Raw genomic sequence first — 19,586 nt, forward strand, 5'->3', positions numbered from 1 at the left:
GCAAGGGCGCATTGCCGGCTCACGTGTATTTCTCAGAAGTTAAAACCAAGTGCCTTAATGGCATTGGGTCATTGGACAGAGGTTGGAAGGTAGGAAAATAGCTACTGATTGTAGAAGCATTAATTTAAAATCACTCTAAAATTGCCCTCCTTTTGATTTAGTACTATTAGAATGTTATGCTGTCATGGTTTAACCCCAGCCAGCAACTAAGCACCATTCAGCCCCCGCTCACTGCCTCTGCTGCCCCAGCAAGATAGGGGGAACAGAACTGGAAGGGCGAAAGTGAGAAAATTAATGGGATGAGATAAGAACAGTTTAATAACTGACATAAAAATAAATGTTCTAATAATAATAATAAATTGTAATGAAAAGGAAAATAACAGAGAGAAATAAAACCCAAGAAAGACAAGTGATGCAAATGAACACAATTGCTCACCACCAACTGACCGATGCCCAGGCAGTTCCTGAGCAGTGGTCCCTGGCCAACTTTCCCCCTAGTTTATTGCCGAGCACGATATCACATGGTGTGGGATATTCCTTTGGTCAGTTGGGGTCAGCTGTCTTGGCTGGGTCCCCTCCCAACTCCTTGTGCACCCCCAGCCTCCTCACTGGTGGGGTGGGGTGAGAGGCAGAAAAGGCCTTGGCTCTGTGTAACCCCTGCTCAGCAGTGACTGAAACATCACTGTATTACTGACACTGCTTTCAGCACAGACCCAAAAATGCAGCCCCGTAGTAGCTACTATGGAGAAAATTAACTCTGCCCCAGCCAAAACCATCACATAGGCCTAGGAGTTCATCCCAGATGCAGAAGGGGATAGCTTGTATTCTTCGTAATCCTAACTTAAAAGCAGTGTGATAATTTTGGGGCTATTACTCTTTATTAATAAATAATTGTGAAAACTATAAAATCCCATCCCTCTTGCTTGTTCCGTGACTGTCTGCAGTGGTGCATTGTACAACACACCTTGCATATTACCTAATACCCTGATGTGCCCTGCAGCACTTGCACTCCCCTACTCGTATTTGTAAGGTAACACATCTCTCTTTGTGCTCCAAGTCAACATTCATTTCGTATAGGCTGTAGTTTTAAGTAGCACATCTGTAGTTAGCAAAATCGTACTAGCACAGGAAGACGTAAACGGAATCATAAACCTCTTACAAGTAGCTGATAGATAAAATCAAACTTTATTTATTAGGCGGTGTTATTGTATTGCACGTAGTAAATGTGGGCCTCAGTAACCCTTCATATTCATGATGCACTCTCACATAGCATTCCTTGCTGTACAGCCTACTGGAGTAAATTAGGTAGGAAAGAAGAAATATTTCCTTTCCATTTTACAAAATACAATATTGTACAATAATTCCATAGCATAAGGACCCTGTTCAAAGTCTTTCAAAAGAAAATGAAACAATTTTAAATTTGTTGTATCAGTAGTCACTAGAGTGAAAGTTCTGCCTTTAAGATGGAAAAACCAATAAAACATCCACATTTGTTTTTCCAAAGATTGTGTGTTCATCCCCATTTCTAGTGTTTACTTCATTACTTTCTAATCTTGCCTCCACCTGGTCTGTGTAATCAGACAGTTTTCTAAAAGCTGGTCCTTCAAGCTGTGAAATGTCAGCTGGCACCTTCTGTACCTTCTGAGACCTGTGGAACAGGGAAGTGTTTCTTCTCCTCCTCCTCCTCCCAGACAGGTGTGTTTCTGCGTACTGGTCCAGAGGGAATCCCCATGGATTTTGGCTTCCAAGGGCTCACATTCACCTACCCCTCCAGCTCTCCTTCCTCAAATCCTGAGTCTCCTTTGCAGCAAAATTGGTCCCGCAGAGCAGCAGGATTTCCTCTCCGAGTGAGGAGATCGCTGCAGTGAGAACGGCGTAGTTACATCCCCAGTTATGTCTCAGAGCAGCAGGAGTTATCTGTACCTTTCTGGCAGCACAGGGAGAACAAGTGCCAAGACAAACTGGCAGCACTGCTGGAGAAATTACGTCTGTGCTGATGCTTGAAATTGCATCTTTGTTCCACAAAGTTACTTTGTCACAAGCTAGACGTACAGTGGCAGTTATTTTAAAAATACATGGCATTTTTATGATCAGAAACTGGTTTAATAATTTGAAAGGTGATTTTGTGATGTACGGGCAGCAGATAACCATCATTATTGCTTGCAGCCTCTTTGTAACTCCTGTGTATTCTGATGGCTTCGTGCCATCCAGTATGGGCTGAATGGGCTTAAGTGGCTTAAAGCCTCCAGAGTTACACTGGCCTCATATGGGCAATTTATTGTGCCTTTAATTTTGCTCAGGAGAGAAGGAAGACCTGAGCTATTTGTCTGGGGTTCATTGGACCTCAATATGCCTGAGTTTTAGCAAAAGCAGCACCTCTGACTACCTTGCCTGATGCAGGGGGTTTGGAGAAACGGTGCCATGCAGAGCATTACGCTGCTGCTGCGTCACATTCTGTTTACGGTTTTCCTGCTGGAAAGCTGGGCTCTGCAGCCGTCTTAACCCCAACTGTCTTGACGTTCGCTCAGGGCTTATCTATTCCTGATGTGTAGCCTACATCTCTCACCAGCAAGGTGAGAGATGCTTAGAGGCACCAACAGGGAAGGCCTTGTCATATTTTTTTTTTTAAAGCTTTCTGCAGCCGCACAAGCTGACACAGAAACCCCTCCTGTTTATATATTTATAGCTTTGCACTGTTCCTCACAGTTGGTCCCAAGGTATGTTGAGAACACTGACGTAACAGCCAACGTTTTCACTGATATAATAAAATAATGTAATGTATTTTTGTTTGCAAGAAGTTTCCCTAGTGCTAGCTTGGTGTACTAGACACCACCTCTGTGTTTATTGTTGATTATATTTATTTGGTTACGATATGTTCTACATTGAGAAGTTCTGGGGAGAGGAGGGAAGAGAGCAGAGATTTCAGTCTCCTGTGGCTGCCAGCAAGGCTGTTTATGTTGCTGTGGTTGTCATAGAAACCTAGGGAGACAATTAGAGCATCCAAATGTTTTTCAAGAAGAATATAGCATTTTGGTTCTTTTGACTATAGGGAACTGAGTGGCCAGCAGTGGGAGATTGTGTAAATACATCTGACCAAGTCCAAGTCAGACCTTGAAGCAGCATGGATAATGCACAGTACAGGTACACTTGTGAGATCATACATGTAAGACAAATAATAGGGATATTTTTTAGTATTTATTTAATCAGTTACATAAGCCTGACTGGTATTGGAATAACACAGAGAGGAGCACCAGCACAGTCAGGTGCTTTGCAGACCTTGGTATTGCTGAACCAGTTTGCAAAACAACTGCTGACATTCAAACCTTGCTGCTTCCAGCTCTGCCCAGGGATGCGTAAAAGATGGTTTCGAGAGAGTGAGCAAGAATATTTTTAAATTATTCACTTTGTAATAAAAGAAGAGCTGTGGCTTCTCTCTCAGTGTGGTCTGAGGGTTCTGTGTTGGGTCTCTGTTCTCCAAGACTGAGGAAAGTTTTGCATTTAGCAGTAGCACAGAAGGGCTGGCAGTTCTGTTCCCTTCATGAACATTGAATTATAAAATCCCCACAATGCTGATAAAAAGCATTATCTCGCTTTTACAGATGGGGATGCAATGGAAAAGTTCCAATATGAAGTTCAGGTGTCACGACAGAGGTCACGGGCAGAGTCCATCTCTCAGGCAGGGCTGAATGTGGAGGTGATTGCTTTCAGTTCCATGCTTTCAGAGCACAAACCGAAATCTAGTTTTTCCCCACAATTGCAATTACTCCCACAGTACTCTCGGAAACCCTGAAACTTCTGTCCTCGTAATTGCAATAACCCTGAAGGCCAGCCAAGAATGCTCTAGAAGGAACTTTTAAATTGCATTAATATTCTTACAGTTGGAAGAATAACCACACAAGGAAAGGAGCTACTAATAGTCCTTTGACATGACATTAACCTTGACATGAGTATGTTGTCAAGACCACAGCAGGCTCACAACTGCGAGCTAAAAGGCTCTTATGCCTGAGCAATGACTCTGAGCAATCTCCCTCTGGAGAGAAAGATGTTGACTTTATACAGTAAACAATTATGAAGAAATAATAACATCATCTGCAGATCAGAGGCAAGCCTAGAAGCCATCCTGTCCACAAAATTAGCTGGCAGGTCTCCACAGTCCCTGAAGGAGGACGATTGGGAACAGAAATCTATAAAGGGAGATGAGCTGAGTGATTTACTTTCTCCAGCCATTTTTATTAACTTCATTAAAGGAACATCTTCCTGCCACGGGAGTTTAATGCTTCATGGAGAATCCTTTCGTCAGGATACGTATTGCTTTCATCAACATAAAGAAGCATTCCCCTCTCTAAGGGCATTCATTGCAAAGGCAAGTGCAAGAAGAGCTCTGCATTCAGGAAGCTCTTCATTTTCCTCTGACCGGTGCTCTCCTGAGCTCCTTCCTAAAGGCATGTTTACAGATGCTTGGTAATGCTGTTGTGTGTCACTGTGTGCTTCTTGCTTCTGTCCGTCAGTTTGCTGAGGAGTTTAGCGGTATCTGATAAACCTGTTCCGGGGAAAATTTGGTTTAAATTTACACAGGCAGTGTGAGGAAGCAGGTCAGGCAGGCAGTCAAACACTGGTTCCCAGCTTCAGGAGAGCTTCTACCACAGGAATGTGCCTAACGACCTTGGCATTCGAGCTTGGACGCTAACTAGACTCCACTGGTTAAAAAAAAAAGAAAAAGGGCGTTCATTAGCTGAATTCTCAGACAACAGCCTGGTTTATGTCCAACGGGGGACATGTCACAGCCTCGGGAGTGTTCTGGAGAGCTTTACATTCACACAGTGCTGTCTGTTGTCTAATGCATAGCAGATGAGACTGCTAAAATAATTAGAATATTTTCTTCTTTGCAGCAACGTTAGATTTTTCTAGAAATGTCAGGTTCTTTTTGACACTTGTAAATAAAGACAAAGACGAATAAGTTCATTACAGTTGTTCTGCTAGTCATTCTCTTATAAAGATGCTTTTGCAATGTGACAAGTGCATTTGTAAAAGTTGCTGTGACTGCTTTACTAATGCCAAAAAATGTATGTGCCTATTCACGCATTTAAAGACTGAGAATCTATTTTCAGTATGTCACGGGGAAGGGATATACAGACCTATCCTGTTACCACGGAAAGGCTAGCACCAGAGCGGTCTTCCAAGAACGAAGTACTCTTCTGTCCACAGCTAGACATTGCTAGTTTTGTCGTGCAGGAAGTACTGGTAGAAGATTTTATTGCTGAAATGGTGATTTTGGAATCTTTCTTCAAGGGCCTGCATTGAAAAGTGCTAAAATTCAGCAGCAGTTAGAGGAGAAACTGGTATTTCTCTTATTAGGTCTTCAGATAGACAGGTGAAGATTATACCTAGGACTATGGTTCTCACATTTGTAAAGTAGAAGTTGTATTGGGTCTGGCTGAGGTGGAGTTAATTTTCCCCGTAGCAGCCCTTACAGTGCTGGGCTTTGTATTGGTGGCTGGAAAGGTGCTTTGGCTGCTGCTGAGCTGTGCTTGCACAGCAGCGGGGCTGCCTCTGCAATGTGCTTCCTCACCGGTGGGCTGGGAGGGGCAAGATCTTGGGAGGGGACACAGCCAGGACAGCTGACCCAAACTGATCAAGGGGATATTCCGTACCATGTGGTGATGTCTGCTCAGCAGTAAAAGCTAAGGGAAAGGAAGAGGAGAGGGGGACATCTGTTATTACGACGTTTGTCTTCCAGAGCAACTGCTGCGGGTACTGAAGCCCTGCTTCATGGGAAGTGGCTGGACATTACCTGCTGATGGGAAGTCAAGAAAAAATACTGTGTTTTCCTTTGCTTCCACGGATGGCCTTTACTTTTACTTTATTAAACTGCCTTTATCTTGACCCACAAGGGTTTTTTCCATCTTATTTCCCGCCCCTCCCCATCCTGCTGAGGAGGGAAGTGATAGAGCTGCTTGGTGGCCACCTGGCATCCGGCAAAGGTCAGCTCACCACCGAAATGTAGTAGAGGGAGTAAATGATTCAGGAAAGTATCAGGATCTACAGAATACTTATATCTGCGTGTATATCGGCAGCACTCAGAGGAGCTGAGATTATAACGAGTAGCTTAGTGAAATTTCTTTCTGGACAATATGCTAAATGTTTACTAAATTGAAACATTCATCACTTAAGTAGAACACAGAATCTCCCCTCTCTCCTCTGGTATCATTTAGGAAAGAAAACCAAAGTATTTGTGGTTTCCGATTTAATTAAATTCTGATTATGTTCTCCATCATCAGTAAGTATGGAAACCTGGAGTGGCTGGGTGGCAGGAGGCAATGCCAATCCTGTTTGATTACGAGTACGTACTTCAGCGTAATGATATATAAGTTAGTGAGGTATGCAAAAACAGATATGAAAAAAGGTCTGGTACTGATGCAGCCTAAAATCTAAGGCACAAGGTCTTTTCTGGGAGGAGGATATTAGACAGTGTATCACAGTCTAATTGTTGCAAATAATAGTGTGATTCTGAAGAGCTGGGGAGGTAGAATCCTAGAATCCTAGAATGGTTTGGGTTGTAAGGGACCTTCAAAGGTCATCTAGTCCAACCCCCCTGCAAGGAGCAGGGACATCTCCAACCAGATCAGGTTGCTCAGAGCCCTGTCCAACCTGGCCTTGAATGTTTCCAGGGATGGGGCATCCACCACCTCTCTGGGCAACCTGTTCCACTGTTCCACCGTCCTCATTGTAAAAGATGTTTTCCTAATGTCTAATCTGAATTTACCTCTCACTATTTTAAAATGTGGTAAAATCTATATATGTACTTAAATAATTTAAATTGAGGAGGGAATTTTGTTGTAACATTAACAGACGGTACAGTCTTTTCATACTCATTTTCGAGGGGAAGAAAACCCATTTTGTATTATTTTATTTTTGAATTAATCTAATGCCTGTACAATTAAGGTCCTTTTTGTATTGTATCTGCATTTTAGGTCTAAAATAATAAGCAGACCATCATGATAATCTAAACTTGAAACTATTTACATTCCGTTAGGGTAATTACTTAGGAATTGCTATTAATAGCTCTAACTGATTGTATCTACTCAACTAATGGCAAATTCTGGATGCTTGAAAGGAAGGACAAAATGCACTGCTAGTCAGTCCTGTTATGAAGTGAATGTATTCTGACTCTGGAAGTGTTCAGTTTATATGCTGAAGACAAAATTTATTTGTTGGAGACACCCAGCACAAAATAGGATTTTAAAGCAGGTCTGGTTAGTTTGAAATGTTGTTTGTGTTGTTCTCTGCCTGTTCGTTTGTATTGCACTTTGCTGCCGAACACTGCTTCGAGGTCTTACTCTAAGTGACTATTTAAATGCATTCTTGTAGAGAATGAAGAAGAGTCAGATCCTGACAGCTATTTGAGTTAGTTGTTGTAGCAACAACTTCAGATGCTGTGGCATTGAGGTAACTGGAATAGAAAAGCAGAAGTGGCTCTTGAGCTAAAACATTTCCAAATGCTGGTTTGTATCAGGAAAAATTGTGCTGTTTAAGTGGAAAACTGTTTGAGTCGGTGCTCTTCACCACTTAAAGAGATCCAAGGAAGAATATGCTGTGGTGTTTAAAATTTGAATTTACATCCTATTGAAGGAGCAAGCTTTCTGCTCATTTCAGTCATTCTTTGGTCAGCTGAGATAATGGAGGAGATAGTCAGGAAAGCGAAATAAATTTAAAAAAAGCCAACATGTGTGAGAGAATTGGCAGTCTCTTGTCAGTGTGCTTAGACTGCACGGATAATTCTGCGGCTTTTCTCTCCCTCTGTTAGAAAATGTACATTGGAGAAAAGAGTCTTTTATTGCCCATAGAAGCTGCTTCTAATTAGCTTCTTCAGCTGCTCATCTTTTTAGGGACAGACTGAAAGGCATCCCTGCCTCACCCGGGAGGGTTCTCCCAGGAGCCGTGTTGCAGCCGGGACAGAGCATGACCCCAGCGCTCTCCTGGGCCAAGGGAGTTGGAGCAAGGGGCCGCAGAGGATGCTTCACCAGAGCGTGAGCATATAGGGGGCTACTGCTGGGAGAGAGCTGGGGATTTCCCCTTCTGCCTTGGAGCCAAAGCAAAAGGAACTGACTTATATTTGGGAGCATGTGGATTTTTTAAATTTTTTTTTTTTTTTTTTTTTTTTTACTGACAGAGGAATACTTCCAATAGTTGTTTTTCACGTGTATTCAGTTATTGACTCTGAGGTTCAGATTTAAATACAAATCCTTGGTGAAAATTGTCTCAGCAGATCCCTTTGGGTTTTTACACTCTGAAATGAATGTACTAAATTGAAATTTTCTGGTTAGGGGCAGAAAATATTTTTGAAAGATGCATGTGGTTGGGGATTTTTACTGATAACATTCAGCAGGGTTGAACCCAGCCCTCCACACAACAACTTGTACCTTTAACAGCATCCCTAATACAAATCTTACACACCTTTATTCCATCATAAGTAACTCTTCAGTAATCACATCATCTGATATAGTAAAATTGTGATCTCTTCCCTTCTTAAAAGGATGATATCTTCAGAGGAATTTTTTTCTTCTTTTTGAGGGAAAATAAATTAATACGTTTCTCCGTTAGGACTGTTGAATAATTCAGTATGTTTGATGAGTTTAATTCATATAAATTATTGTATGTGCTGTCTGCATGTGTGGTTTATTTCCTTGAGGATGGAGGCAGTAAGATCAATCCCTCACTGGCACAAGATGAGCTGGAATTATTGATTCATTTGATTTAAAGTCATGACCTCATTTTAACTCAGCTCATTGGTTAGTACAGGCTAAGAAACGGGCAGTCTTAGGTGGCAGGTCCTGCTTCTGAACAGTAGCACTTTGGGCATTTCTTTGTGCTCATGGAATGTAAAAACTTCCTTTTTTTCCTATAGCTTTGCACAGCTGTCACATTAGCTTTGCACAGACAATTGTGAGAGATGAATTTGCGGCTCTGCATGATTGTTTAGTTCCTCAGACCTGTGATTCAGATGATGTATGTTCCCATTTAGCATATTTTCTTGGCAAAATAACTGTTGTTAAAAAGCACTTATTTATGTAAAGTTCTTTTTAGCTGTCAGAGGCCATGGAAAATAGACGATTACTTTGATTTCTGCTGAGTTCTTCTACTGCCAGATTCCAAACTTTGAGTTTCATGTAACAGTGACGGCTTTGGTACCCAGCCTTTATAGATGTCATAAAGCAGAGATAGTGTAGCTGTGTATCATTTCTGTATTTTAGAAAATTCTTTAGATTTGGCATAGATACTGCATGGATACATGCACAAATCAAAGCAGAGCAACACTCTGTTAAGTGCTCAGGCTCACAAATCAGGCATGAAATAATTATCTTGTTGTAAGTGGTCTTCGAGTATTATTTAAATCCCCTTGGGGCTCCATTTTCAGTTGTGCCATTAATAATTCCCAGTGAATTTTAGGGCTGACAGTGGAAGAATCATTCTTTGGATAGCTCTATGGATTTATTTAATTCAGAGCCTCTCCAGCACAGCTGTGTGGGCAGGGGTGCAGTGCTTCCATCCCCTTCTGAAGGACCAGTTTCTCTGAGCTTTTAGGGCAGAGCTATTGCCATCTGCTGGAATCAGGGAAAAGCTCCTTGTAAAAAATACTCTTCCATCATCCATTTAAAACGATGAACACAAGGTCTCAAATTTATAGTCTGGATAGATTTCAGTTGTAATGGCAGAAAGACAATTGCGGGCAATAGTTAAAATGTAGTAATTGTGTCTAAATTGCTATTAGGGAAATGGGGTGTAACAGTTCAGTCCTTCAGATGGAAGGTTAAGTTGGCCAAAAGGTTGTTGTTGGAACTATTAAAATATAAACTTTAGATGCATGTCAATAACTAGACATTAAATACAGCAGGGAAGCACTAAAAAAGGTATGCTAATACATGTATTATTGATCTATATTTTTAACTCCTTGTCCTTACAGCTTTTTGTCCCAAGCTCACCCAAAAAAGCAAATTCAGAAAATTATTTCTAACCCCCCTACGCTTTCCTTTTTATTTCAGTGGAAGTTTCAGAAGGATAAATACTTTGTTCTCTCTTCACTTCACATTGCAATGTGTGGCTGCTTGTGGTTCTAAGGTTTTACAGCTCTGCGGGAAATCATTTCTGCGCAGGGCCGGTTTGGCAGGCTCTGTGAGGCGCGGGGCTGGCCCCGTGCTATAGGCGGGCAGTGAACCAGCTTTAAATCTCAGCAGTGAGCCTGCACAGCAGAGCCCGAGCCGGGCTGCCCGCCGGACGCTCCACTTGCAGGGCAGGCGGCCTTTCGGGGGCTTTGGGACCGGAACTTGGCAGGTCGGTTATTTGGATGATGAACTGAGTCGGTTAATGCTCACCATTCAGTGCCACATCTGGTAACTTGTTCTAATTGTGTCGGCGTGTCCCATCTGTGTGTTGAGTTTGGGATTTGGATGGGATTTGCTTTGTTTTTCTAAATTTAACTATAAAATCTTGCTGTTCTCTACTAACTTGATATACTAGGTTTGAACCTGAGAGCATGTTTTTTACAATACTTTTGCATTTCTAAAACTCTGGGGTAATTAAAAGCAATAATTTTGTTTATGTTTCTTTATTGCTTTCTGAAGTGCTTGGAAGCATTCGGGAGAAAAAAAGATTGTAACACTGAAATAAAACATGTTTCATTTGGAGGATAAACTTCCAGTCAATATTTCTGCTAAGATACCTTCATCCTGAGTTACAGCAACTTTGATTGCTTTGTCTTTGGTCTTTTTTAACCATGGGCTTAGAATTACTTTTGGCTATTGTAACTCCAGTAATGCTTTTGAGATGCTGATGGCATTCCTTTGGTAATACTACTGACACATGGTGAACAGCACCAGTTTGAGTAAAGGTTGCTTATAAGTGCAAGTAAGAATAAGAAGTCTGGATAAAGTTTGTCTTCCTCAACTTCAGATATCTAAAATTTTGACCTTGAGCTGTCTTGCAGTTCTTTGATTGATGGAGTAAAAGGTGCTGTTCCTTATTGTTCCTTATTTGCAGCTGGCCTTTGCCTATGCTTTATTGAATAGACTTTGTTATGTCATGCCAGCAATTCTTGCACACTGTTCTGTTAATAATACTTTGATTAATGTTCAAATATTGATACTTGTTGCTGTTAAGCCATACACTCAGCTCTTTCCACCAGTATTCATTGAGGCGATCTGTCTTCGTGTACCGCAGGAAAGAATTGTCTGCTGGGAGAACTGATACTTCTGTTGTAACAAAAGAACTTTACAAATGCTAATTATTAAGTAAATTAAATGTAAAATCCGGTGAAAAAACAAATGAAATTAAACATTAGGTAGAGATTTGTTCTATAGAAAACTTGTATGAAATTCTAAAATGCTGCATTTGGCATAACAATCTTCAGGCCATTTGTTTCAGTAATCTAATTATTAAATATGCATGCTGCAAGGAGATAGTCAGAAAGACTATATGGTTTTAGATCTGGAAACAGAAGCTAGAAATTTTCTGATTCAATAACCCCAGTTGTGTCAGTATTTTAGTTGGAGACTGGTTCTCAGTCCATAAACTCTCAAAAATGTTGGAGCAGGGATGACCCAGAACTTCCTCAGAAAAGCACGGGGAGCAGCAGAACTGCTCCAGGGTAAGACCAGGAGCACAGAGCTACGGAGAGGGGTTTGCACACAACCAAAATATTTGATATGCTGGTCTATCATGGGTGCTAAATGCCAGTATGTCTTTAACAAAAAATATTTATGAATCCTACATTTCTGAGTGTTTTTGTCCTGAAAGAGCTCCAACAGAATGCAGCTTGCCTGCCTCCCTGCCGGCACTGGTGAGTAACAGAAGGTGGCCCAGTCCGTCTGTTTTTCTGCGGAAAGCATCGTCCAGCCCTGGTTAGCTCGGTGAGCCCCCCGGGGTGGCTGGTAGTTGCCTTCCAGTTAATGCTCTTCACTGAGATCTCCCAAAGGCTCATCGATCAGAAAAAATGGCCAAATTGTTAATGAGCACTCCCTCCTTCCAGAGAAAGAAGGGAAGCTAGCAGTGACTAGATGAAGGCCCAGCTGTGTACATGTGCTCACTGCGGAAGCTGGTTGTTCCAAAAGTCAACTATTTCTGTGTAACCACAGAAAAGCCACTAAACAAATGGTAAAGCACATTCTGGGGTCCCAGGGAGTCCACGAGTCTTTCACAACTCTGATGGCTGCTGGGAGGGAAATAATAGCTCATTCTGTTTCCAGAATGCCTCTGTGCTACCTTTTTGCTGGTTGCCACGCAGAGATAGCTTTGTGCTCGTGTGGTTTAAAATTTGTGAAATGGCATCTATTTCACAAGCAATTAAATATTCCCAGGTGCCATTTCGTGCGAGGGCTTGCTGTGTGCCTGCACCCATGCTGCGGTGCGAGATGTTTTCTTTTCAGTTCCTGCTCGATTGCTGTGAACAGGATTGAAGGGGCAGGGAGGATTTGCGGTGGTCACCAAGGCGATGGTAGCAGTAATTCTCTTGTCCCACCGACTGCTGTGCGTTTGAGTCACGTCATTGAGCCACAGCCCCATCACACGTCACATCTCCATCCAGACCTGCACATGAATGCGTGATCCTTCAGGCGTTATAGCAAGTGGGTCTTGCCTTCTACCACATCATGGCGTTTTTTCTACACTATCTGTTAGAGTGCAGTGCTGTTCTTATATTTCTTCATACTCCTGTAGTACTGAAATATCTGTTGATCATGACAAAGGCTTCGAAATGTTGGGCAGTAAGTATCATCTCCGTTGTATGTACCCAAATTTCTAAACGCTCTTTGCTGATCTGCGCCTCAGTGAAGTTCTTCGAGAGTCGATGATACTTAGGAAAGAATTAGTGAAAACTACAGCATTTAACCAATTGAAATTTTTCAGTATGAGGATTAGGACCGAACTAACTATTTCTCTGTCCCTTACTGCATCTTGCTTTTTGTGAGAACTGGCTTAGACTTTTTTAAATACAGCACTGGAATCTGGGAGGCTTCATGACTTGCTGGCGGCACTCTACTGGAGCCCACCTCTGTGTTTGTAAAGTGGCTGGAGTTCTCATGCATGTTCGTAGTTCAGAAGCTGCAATAAACAGCAAAATATCTCAAAAGAGGAACAAAAGAGGTAAAAGTTTTAGGATTAGTCAAGTTGTTCAAGGAGATGAACAAAGTTTTGTGGTGAGAGGTGAAATTTCAGTGGAAGAGTGGGCACAACCTCTTGTAGAGGCACAGACTTTCGCAACAGGATATGCCTTTATTTTTTTGAGATTTTGTTTTGTATTCTACAGATGAAAAAGCATGACAAATTACTGAAGGTCTTGGTCTGTAAAGTACACAACTGTAAGTTTTCTGTAAACCATTGGAGTACATCCTTGGGTGGGGAAAGGGGGCAGAAATCTTACATCGCCTGCTACTGCCTTCTGAGCCTTACCTGAGGTGGTGCACCCTTTCATTGCTGCTTTTTCATACTCTTTGTTAGCTTGTAAATACACAGAATGATCTTTAAAGTTGCCAAAATATATTCTTGTGTCTTCTCATAGACATATTTAGCAGATGTGGGTTTTGCTTCTCCTTTAATGTTACCTTGCTGTAACTTTAACCTTGTGTGACGTCTAGTTCCAGTGAAGCTTTCTCTGATATTTTGGAAAAATGTTTTCTGCAACTAAATGTCAACATATCAAGCTAATAAGCGAGTCATACTTTAAGTTGAGAAGCAACTCTTCAAAATATATATTAAAACCCCCCCAACCTCTGACTTTCAAAAAATATATATATATATTTAAACTATATATGCAGTTTTATTAAGAATCTGTCCAGAAATAATTACCAGATTGTACTCCTTTATTTATCATATACACTGGTATTTGATTCTGCGTGTTACGATTATCACTCACTGCTGTCGGTGTCACTGAATTTTACAGTTTCAAGCCTTAAAGCAGTCTTCTGGGAATACATAATAACCCCATTTTTGTCGTGGCTTCTTAACTTGAGAATACTGCATGTAATTTTTACCGCCGTGATTTCAACCTCTGAACCCCTTAGCTGGCTGTTAACCAGGTCATCTTCTGCCAGCTGTTTGTTGGGTAAAGTCTTAGACGTGGGTATAAATGGCTGTAGATTGGACCTCTGTGCACTCAGCTCGTGCAGTAATATATTAACATCTCTGAGGGTTTTATTTAAAATACTTTAATAAAATGCTCATTTTCTCTAAGTATATAAATAAATATTTTTAATAATCCTTTTCCAGAAGACAATGCAAAAGATCTTTTTTAACAACAACAAAACAAAAAAAAATTATCTTTCCATTCCTTTCTTTTTGTTTCTTGTTTAATTTCTTTGTTGAAAATTGGGGCAATTTTGAAGTTTTTCACAAAAGAAAAAAGAAAGAAATAAGCCATATTCCTTCTCTTTTTTTCCCTCAGATGAACAGCTACTTTTGTACCTGAAAGTGTCCAATGTTAAAAAGAAACACAAAATACCATCTTTTGACCTATTGTTTAATGATTAAAGTAATTAAAATTATCATAGACAGAAATACATAAAGGGGAGTGATATTCAGCTAAGATGCTTATGCTCAAAACTAATTAAGATTTGGCATTTTGATCAGGTTTTAATTTGAATTCTGCCCATTAAAATTCTGTAGGAATGATTGCTAGTTGCTTGTTAAGTGAACAGATGATTATTTTTCATAGTTATGTTATCTCTCACAAGTTATTAATGTAATATTTGAATTATTTATTATTTGGTCATGATTACAAAATCATACAATTTAATTATTACTACTTAATTTTAATTTGTACTGGGATAAACCAAGTGTGTCCAGTCAGGATGAGAATGAGGACTAGGATAGGGCCCTCTGTAGAGCACAGAGATGTCAGATGTTTCCTGACACTTTTACTGCCATCTGATACTTTGCAGAGTAGGAAAAAGCTTGGGAAGAAAAATAAGTCAGTCTGTGTATAGTGTGAATAAGGTAATTGCATGTCCTATAATGAAAAACAGGTTGCTTATTGCTCCCAGTTTTTAAGTGTGCTGTAGCTGGGGCTGGTGTACACGTGTACCGAATGGGTGCTGTCAGCTGTTGTGAAATCTCGGGTGGCTGGGTTTTAACCCCAGGTGTGAATGTTATTCTGCCTTTGCCTGGTCTGAGTGCATTTCTCAAGGTAAGGAGAGCACGAAAGACAATGAGAGAAGCTTGTCAGTGTTCTGGTAGCAGCAGAGATTTGGCTCTCTCCCCTCCTGGTAGATATGATGAGAAATGAAGCTTGAAACACTTGTGGTGTGACAGCAGGGTGGGAAATTGTGGCCAACGGCCTGGAGGTGGCCAGCAGAATGTGGATGACACCAGCATAAGATAAAAGAAGTATGGAGTAGCAGGCTGAACTTTGAGAGGACGGGAATAGGGTACTGCAATATGAAGGACAACCTTCAGTCCAGAAGTAATTCCCAAACGGAACATCTTTCATTGGGAGGTTAGAGTTGTCTAATCACACAAAAGCTGCTAGCTCAGACCCGCAGCTAACGAATGTCCTAACTGGCACTGGCAGGTGAGCTTCTGCCTTTGGCAAGAGACATGGCAACTGTGTTGTCCACCCTTCAGGACAACTGATATGTGGTAACAAAAATACTGAAACATCCAAAACAGCAAACAGCTAAGAACCCCTTTGATGTGATTAATATTGGAGATCTATTTGTCATGGGGAAAAATTGCTCCTGTTCTCAATCATTTGGTAGTCTGTGCTCGGTCTATTCAGATTGAATATCAGCTCCAGCACTCTGTTTATTGGGCAAATTCAGATGCCGTTGCAAAGCTGAAATTTCTCAGTTTGCAAATGTTTGAATTCAAACCCTCTAAAGATTTTTAGCTAAAGAAATAATAATATTAAAAAAAAATATGTTCATCTGTGACCATGTAGCTGGGAACAGAGGTGGATCAGAACAGTGTACTAAGTTTCATGATGGTGTGTTTTGACATGGCTGAGAATCATAGAATCAGAGAATCATTTAGTTTGGAAAAGACCCTTAAGATCCAACCATAAACCAAACACTGCCAAATCCACCACTAAACCATGTCCTGCCACATCCACACATCTTTTCAATACCTCCAGGGATGATGATTCCACCTTTTCCCTGGGCAGCCTGTTCCAAGGCTTGACAACCCTTTCAGTGAAGAATTTTTTCCTAATATCCAATCTAAACCTCCCCTGGTGCAATTTGAGGCTGTTTCCTCTCGTCCTATCATTTGTTACTTGGGAGAAGAGACCAACACCCACCTCACTACAGCCTCCTTTCATGTCTCCCCTCAGCCTCCTTTTCTCCAGACTAAACAACCTCACTTCCCTCAATCGCTCCTCATAAGACTTGTGCTCCAGACCCCTCACCAGCTTCGTTGCCCTTCTTTGAATGTGCGCCAGCACCTCAATGTCTCTTCTGTAGTGAGGGTCTCAAAACTGCACACAGTATTTGAGGTGTGGCCTCATCAGTGCCGAGTACAGAGGCACAATCACTCCCCTACTCCTGCTGGCCACACTGGTCCTGATACAAGCCAGGATGCTGTTGGCCTTCTTGGCCACCTGTGCACACTGCTGGCTCATGTTCAGCCAGCTGTCAACCAGCATCCCCAAGTCCCTTTCTGCTGGGCAGCTTTCCAGCCACTCTTCCCCAAGCCTGTAGCATTGCATGGGGTTGTTGTGACTCAAGCGCAGGCCCTGACACTTGGCCTTGTTGAACTTCATACAATTGGCCTTGGCCCATCCATCCAGGCTCTCCAGATCCCTCTGCAGAGCCTTCCTGCCCTCGAGCAGATCAACACTCCCACCCAACTTGGTGTCATCTGCAAACTTACTGAGAGTGCACTCGATCTGCTTGTCCAGATCATTGTTAAAGATGTTAAACAGAACTGGCCCCAAGACTGAGCCCTGGGGAACACAGCTTGTGACCAGCCACCAGCTGGATTTAACTCCATTCACCACAACTCTTTGGGCCCGACTATCCAAGTGTTTTTACCTAGTAAAGAGTACACCCATCCAAGCATGATGGAAGGCAGTTATGTCTTAGAGATACGTATTTCTTTGAAGTAATTATTTCAGTAAGGTCTTCTGCTTGGGTAAATGAAATATTAAGTAAATTTTAAATTCAATAGTGTGTAAGAGCTGTAGTGAAATATTCCTTGTGATTGATTTTAGGAGATTTTAGCAATCTGTAGAGTCTATCTTTCTTTTTTAAGAAAGAAGATAAAAAAGGGATCAGAAGATAACAACCAGTAAGGGAAAAGATGCTCAGTGTGAATACTTGACAGTTATTTCTATGTATATTATGTGCTGCCTTCAAGCAGATCTGTAAGAAATGCCGAACATAAAACCTTATTAGAAATTCAGTTCTTACCCTACAGCACACAATAAAGAAGGCATCTCTAAACTCTTTGGCTCTGTAGTGGGCAAAACAACCGAGCTTCTGGGGTTTTTTTGTTTTGGTTTGGTTTTAATTTATCTTTGAATATGTGCTTTCAATTTCCCAGATGCAGAGTATGAAGTGCCAGTCATTCAACTTGAGGAGAATAATTTTCTTGTTGGTATTGTTCTAGCTCTGGTAGCTGCTACTAAACTTACTTGGCATGGAAGGCGTTGCATAGAGAAAGGAACTTGCTTTGTCTCTTTAGTTTGAGATTGTTTGAACTATTTTGGACAGCAGCAATTACTATACCCTTTATCCATTGCAGTGCCCTGGTTTCTGTTCTTTCTGCAGGATCTCACCCACAGCTCCATAGGTATAACCCACAGGCCCTATAGCAGGGGACCTCAGCCTGCTAAGGACTGTTCTTCAGTCATGTGCAAATGTATCAGCAATCTGCTGAGGTACAATTTGCTTTTTCGCTGTGAACTAAACTATTTTTCCAAGTTTTTGAAGTGCGTGCTAATATTTTAAAATCTCTTTGCCAGTAATAGCAGAAGGTTTCAATGAGTGTCCCAAAATGCTGCTGGTATTTTTGTGTAATGAAGGTTAAGCAATGTCTAGCTGAATACCATGAAATTTTATGGGTACGTTTTTTCAAGGCTGCATCTGTTTGTTCTTTTCTGTTTTTTTTTTTTTTTTCAATTGCCATCATCTAGCATAAGAAGCTTCATCTGCATATTTTTTAGCAACATCTGGTTTAATGGATGAGTTCTTTATCCATGTAAACTACAAAGTCAAAGCGGTAGATGCAAACTTCTCCAGAGAGGCGTGGAGCTACAGTGCATGTTCTCTGAGGCGCAGAAGCCAGTAGCTAAGGAACTGTGAGAAAGCTTAGGAAGTACTGATTCAGACATCAGTCAAGTTTAAATTAATTTCTTAATCTCTTCGCCTTCAGGAAAGAGTTACACTTTGCTCAGTACTTCAGATAGCATCTTACCGTATGTATATATGTAAAAACTAAGCACTGAAAGGAGCAGAGGTTTTTCTTTACATCAGAATATACTGATTTATAGTGAAACTATACCTTGCAGTTTCACTGGTTTCTATGAGTTGTGCTAATGTAACTATTTTGAATGTATATGGGTGGATTAGAGAGGCCACTTGATGGACAGGATAGAGGCAGTTTCCAAAGTTCTCCTTAGCTGCATGTCTTACTAGCCCTGAAATATTACACAGTTAGTCCGGTACCTTGCTAAATTCTGTCCTTTAAATAATTTAAGAATAGTTAGGGGTCTGTTCAGACAACTAAATATCTTTGTGGTTGTGAGAACCAACCAAAATGTCAAGGTCCAGATTCTCCCACAGGATGAATAATTGCTTGTGGATAAATAACCTTAGTTGTTCTCGAGCATCTTCCACAAAAACCTTTCTCAATCCAAAAAGCAGCTGCTCTAAATTATGTCTCTTTGGTCCTCTGTCCTTTCCATGACCAGGCTTCAGGTGAAAAGATGAGTCAATAAGCGTGGCATAAATTTATATGGTTCAGTGGGATTGGCATGATGTAAACATCAGCACTTTACACAGGAGATTTCAAAAATCTCTTTGAAGAAGATTTTTTTAAAATCCAATATAATTGTGTTACACTGGAGACTAAGTTGGTAAATTGTAGATTGTCATCATCTTGATAATTCAGATGCAAAAGTCTGGGGTAAGAACAATCCTTAAGTAGTTTTATTCTTGTTAGAACAAAGAAATGAGGGATTAGTGAAACTGTGAATTAGGTCTAAAATCTTTCTGTACCATCGGCACCTGATGTTAAAGTTTATGTCGGAGCAGAATGTGTAATTTTGAAATATGTCTGTTCTAACAAGCATTTCAACGAGATGAATGATCACATTAGTGATTTTCTTTAGAAGTAATTTATTTCCTTAGCCTGATTTGATTTGAATTTTGACCTTTTAAGACTTTTGATCTAAATCCATTTAAAATGCTTCTGAAGGGCTTAAAAGACAATGAGAAGTCAGCAGCTTTCATATTAAAAATATATGAACTGTTCAGAATTAAACATTTAATTCCCACAAAAGCCATATCTTTAGGGCTACACGGTCTTCACTCTACAGCAAAGCAAAAATTAATGGAAATTTGAGGAGAAAGTCAGCTGGATCTCTGTCTTGTGCTGTGCTC

General features: G+C 40.9%; 1 protein-coding gene across 1 annotated transcript in view; it reads left to right on the forward strand.

Moving 5' to 3' along the window:
- The window catches only part of SLC2A13 (solute carrier family 2 member 13), a 164,448-nt gene that overhangs the window by 133,317 nt on the left and 11,545 nt on the right, over window positions 1-19,586 (forward strand). The window lies entirely within an intron of this gene.

This window comes from Chlamydotis macqueenii, chromosome 1 (assembly GCF_036417535.1).
Source record: "Chlamydotis macqueenii isolate bChlMac1 chromosome 1, bChlMac1.mat, whole genome shotgun sequence".
Taxonomy (NCBI): Eukaryota; Metazoa; Chordata; class Aves; order Otidiformes; family Otididae; genus Chlamydotis; species Chlamydotis macqueenii.